The sequence below is a fragment of the Balaenoptera musculus genome, chromosome 15 (assembly GCF_009873245.2).
Source record: "Balaenoptera musculus isolate JJ_BM4_2016_0621 chromosome 15, mBalMus1.pri.v3, whole genome shotgun sequence".
Classification (NCBI taxonomy): domain Eukaryota; kingdom Metazoa; phylum Chordata; class Mammalia; order Artiodactyla; family Balaenopteridae; genus Balaenoptera; species Balaenoptera musculus.
The window spans coordinates 83,905,392-83,910,758 of NC_045799.1; positions in this window are offsets into that span (position 1 = coordinate 83,905,392).

Sequence of the window (5,367 nt, forward strand, 5' to 3'; positions counted from 1 at the left end):
ATTTTTATCCACCCCTCTCTCAAGCTACCAAAATCAGCTCAAATTAGATCAGAGACCTAATGTAAAACCTAAAACCGTGAAGCTTCTGATAAAACATAGGAGAAAATTTTCTGAACATTTAGAAATGTTAGACAAAGTTTTTTTAGATACAAGATCCATAAAAGAAAATAAATGATATATTGGACTTTATTAAAATCAAGAACTTTGAAAGACATTGTTAAGAGAATGATAAAACTGGGAGAAAATATTTACAAGTCACATATCTGATACAGGGGTTGTATCCAGAAATATATAAAATTGTTAATTAACTATACTTCAATTTTTAAAAATTCCCAACAATAAAAATAATCTGATAACAGGATGAAAATAAATATTTCACTGAAGAAAGTATCTGGTATGGTTAAATGTATTATCCATCAAACACAGTTCTTTTCAATTTATATGATTGCCATATAGTTCTCCAGTTAATAAAAATGGAAATATTTGATTAACTGAGCGGCTGTTCTTTATTGTTTTGCATTCTCCTCATAGCTTGTAAGCACTGAATTGTGCTGACTATGTAATTTGTATTTTATTCCATTAGTGGATATAAAGATTTACTGATTATTGCTAATAATTAAATTACGTATTTCAACTTTTAAAAAAAAGTCTAAAATTTCAATAATAAGAAAACAAAGGACCCCATTTTTTTTTTAATGGGCAAAAGATTTGGACAATTCACTAAAGTAGCTATATTGATGGCAATTAGGCACGTGAAAGGAAGGTCAGCATTATCAGTCATTAGGAAAATACAAATTTAAACCATGATAGGATACTACTACCCACCTATGAAAATGGCTATAACTAAATAAACTAACCATAGCCAATGCTGGCAAGCATGTGGAACTACTTGAACTCTCATACATCACTGGTGGGAATGTAAAACGATCTGTTTGGCAGTTTTTAAAGTGTTAAATATACATCTACCATATGACTCAGCTCTTCAACTCCTAGGTATTTACATAAGATGAATGAACTGAAACAGGTGGATGAAATGTCCAGTAACAGGTGGATGGATAAACAAAGAATGGTTTGCTCATGCAGTGGAATACAACTTGACAATAAAAAGGAATACAATATTGATACACTCAATAACATGGATGAACCTCAAAATAATTATGTTGCCTTCAAGATGCCATTCAAAAAGGCGTATGATTCCGTTTAGATAAAATTCAAAAATTCTAGAAAATGCAAAATCATCTACAGCGACAGAAAGATCAGGCAGTGAGTGATTGCCTGGGAATTGGTGGGGGTGGGGGGGGGCAGGGAGAAGTGAGAAGTGGGGGATTATAAAGGAGCATGAGGAAATTTTTGGAGTCTGATCTGTTCATTATCTTGATGTGATGGTTTTACAGATATATACATGCACCCAAACTTATGATATTGTATACTTCTTTACGAGTTCAATTCACTGTATGTCACTTCTACCTCAATAAAATTGTGCCTCTGTTGCCTCAACACAATGGCTACCTCCCAGCTTTGTCATTAGAATCAAATGAGTAGAAACTTTTAGAATGGCTCTTGGCTCGTTAGTGGTGAGGGCTCAAAACGTGTTGTTTCTTACTGTTGTTACAAACACGGAGGCTCAGAGGAAAGTTTTAAGAAAGGAATTTATTTCTTAGTAAGCAGGCAATATTACCACCTACATAGAAAGCAAAATAGTATAGGAATCAAATGACTTGCAAGTAAAAGTAAAATTTGTTTCATAGTTGTCCTGATATCCGTTTTTTGTACCTTCTTTAAAAAGTGAATTTTTATCTTAAAAAATACAGTAAAAAAAAAAAAAAAAATCCTGACAGCACAGCCAATTTCAGGTGTTAAATAAGGATGCTTGCATGACAATTTCCCCAAATTCCCTATAATTCCCATTTTGCGATGGTCTAAATCCTTTGGAGAATCCTGGGAGATTTTCCCAGGAATACAGGTTTGTGGGAGAGAAAGAACCAAGTAGGTGGTCTTTCTTGGCTCAGACGACATTACTGTTAAACATTAATTACTGAGAACTTGTATTTCCTAAGACAAGCTCGTGTTTGAGTGATAATCCAGTTCCTGCAACCCCAGAAAAAACGTATGCAGCCTAAAGTGGTTTTTACAAAGAGACCTTGGAGGGATGAACATCGTTCTCTCATTGGTTGAAGAGCTTGCCCAATATGCCCTATGCACCCTCGGGATTGGCTGAGGCAGGCCCGTCGCTGGACTGCTCCCTCAAGACTGGCGGAGTCAGGTTCTCCACGCCCGATACTGCTCCCTCGGGATTGGCTAAGGAAGGCTCTCCACACTCGCTTCTGCTCCCTCAGGATTGGCTGAGGCAGAGTTTCCAAGAGCCATTCTGCTCTCCCAGGATTGGCTGAGGCAGGCTGTCCACGCGATTCTCCCTCTGGATTGGCTGAGTCTCTGAAGTTCTTCCCGCCTTCTCCCCGGCCGCCATCTTGCTTCCTTCCCCCAGGCCCTCATCAGTCAGCCCGCGGTGGAGCCCGGAGGCCAGAGGGTGGCTCAGCTCCGCGGAGGGAGCGGCAGGACCCCGGGGGTGACTCCCAGCATGCCTCCCCTCAGGTCCCATTAGGTTTCCCGACCTCTTTTGCTCCCGGGCCCAGGCTGGTGTCCTCTCCTTGGCCTGCTCACGGAGCACAGAGGTGGGGGACCCGCAGGCAGGGTCCCCCTAACCGGGCCGAGGCCTTGACCCTTCCCAGCGCCCCTGCGGGCCCAAGTCAAGTCTGGAGGAGCCTCACCTCTGCCTCTGACCCTTGACCTTGGACATCAGTGGGACTCCAACCTGGGGTGATGGAAGATCCTGGTCTCTGTGGGGTTCGAATCCAGTCTGGGCGCCTGAATTTACCCAGGACTTCACGTGCATGCCTTTCCTTTCAAAACAAGGTTGAATGTTTCCCCCCTAACTTAACCAAGTGCCCTGGGACGTGGTTGCTTTTCTTGTGGTTCTGAATTTCTGCCCTTTCTATGCTCCTCAAGACTCTCCTAAGAAGTAGGGTCAGTGTCCCTCACAGATACAGAGCCTTTGGGCTGAAAGCCAGCTTATTCAGTAAATGTGGAGAAAGAGCATTATCGGGATGCTCTAGTCCCCAAGGAGGAGGGCAGAGAGGGAGCTCTGGGAATGAGCTCAGATTTCCTCAGGGAATGAGTGCTTTTTTTCCTCTCCTCCTTAAAGGTGAAGGACGGAAAGTGATACAGATGCAGCTGTGTCCTTACCCACTTGTGTTCTCACTTTTTAGGTGTAAGAGGAGGGAAGAAGACATCATGAGAATACGGGCTCATGTTTCTTCTTCTGACTCAGTTGGCCTCTTTATTCTGGATGTCTGTCCTTCCTCATGGTCAAAGAGAGATGTGGCCCCTTGGATGGAGCTCCCATAAGTTTGTCTGGCTGCATGGCGGAACTGGTACTTTTGTTAGTAGTATGAATCTGGCATTATGCTTAAGAGCTGAACTTGAGGGAAATGGTCACAGTTTTATGACCTCTGCAGGTGACTGAACCTCTAAAAACCTGTTTCCCCACATATATAGGGCAGCACATCTACATGATAGGGTTGCTGTGAGGTACATGTGGGAAGAGCTTGGTACAGTGTCTTAGGCTTTGCTGTGACAAATCACTGACCTCAGATTCTGAGTAGCTCAACCCAACAGGCATTAAGTTCTTTTATTTATTTATTTATTTATTTATTTATTTATTTATTTATTTATTTATTTATTTATTTATTGTTGCGTTAGGTCTTCGTTGCTGCGTGCGGGCTTTCTCTAGTTGCATCAAGCGGGAGCTACTCTTCGTTGCGGTGTGTGGTCTTCTCATTGTAGTGGATTCTCTTGTTGCGGAGCACGGGCTCTAGGCACGCGGGCTTCCATAGTTGTGGCTCATGGGCTCAGTAGTTGTGGCACACGGGCTTAGTTGTTCCGCAGCATGTGGGATATTCCTGGATCAGGGATAAAACCCACGTCCCCTGCATTGGCAGGCAGATTCTTAACCACTGCGCCACCAGGGAAGTCCTGGATATTCCTATTATTTTATTCTTTTCAAATTTTACTTTCAAAAAATATCTTAAATTTTGATATCTTTTATTTATCACAAGAGACTTTTTAATATATTTATTGTTCACTTATTGATACATCCTGTCCTTTATTAATTCCCTTTTCATATCTTAAAGAAGTGACGATAATGTTGATCTTTTCAATGATGTATAAGAGCTGCTAATACATTAAAATTATAAAGTCTTTGTTTCTTATGTATATTATAAAGACCTTGTCTTAGTTTGTCTTTAAACTTAGTTCCAATTTTTAATCTGAAACTGAAATGTGTAACTTTCTAAAATAAAAACAGTTTTTAGGTTAATGGTTTCTCTGTTATCATATGTTTTCCCTATTGATTATATATTTCTAAAATTCACTATGCTTTAATAATTTTCTTTTGAATTTTAAAATCTTGAATCCAGGTAAAACTCATTTATTCTAATGTGTGAACTAGGAATTTAACACTAATTGTATTTGAGTGCAGTCACTGGTTGAGCTAACATAGTATATTGAATACTTCCCACCAATCCCAAAGGCCCCTTTACCATTTGGTAAAGTGCTAAATACCCTTTGTCCTAGGCCTGTTCTCTAGCTCATGATCCTTTTGAATTTTTTCCTTATGGTAAAAATGTCAGAAAGATGCGCGCCTAACGGTTCAAAACAGTCATCTCTGGGAGAATGTGTGAGATACTTCCCACCCCCCTTCACTTGTGTGCATTTTGACTTACCTTCAATTTTCGTGTATTGAATCTTAAATTTTGCACCCCCCTTACTTCTTTTTCATTCACATTTTAAAAAAATTGCTTGGGGAATTCCCTGGCGGTCCAGTGGTAAGGACTCCAAGCTCTCACTGCGGAGGGGCGGGTTCCATCCCTGGTAGGGGAACTAACATCCCACAAGCCCGGCAGCAATGCCAAAAAAAAAAAAAAAGACAAAGAAAATTGCTTGGCTGGGCTAATTTGGTTAACTTTTTCATCTGTGTTCTTAAATCTCTCTCTAGCTGGCTGCTGCGAGGAGGCCTCTCATCTCCAGGCGGGGGTGATGGTGATGCAGAGCGGTAGGGGCTGGGGTGCTGTGGGGGTGATGTAGGGGCGGGGGCGTGGAGGGGGAGGGGCAGGTGAGGTCGGACGAGGAGAGGTGGGGATGACGTGGGGAGCGACGGGGTTGTGGGAGTTGGGGCGATGTGTGTGTGGGGTTGGGGGTGAAGGGGGCGGGCCCCGCACAGGCCCCGCCCCCACAGTGGGCGGAGCTCGCCGAGGACCTACAATGCGCGGCGTCGGGCTCTGTGCGCAGGCGCGCTTCGGTCCTCGGCGT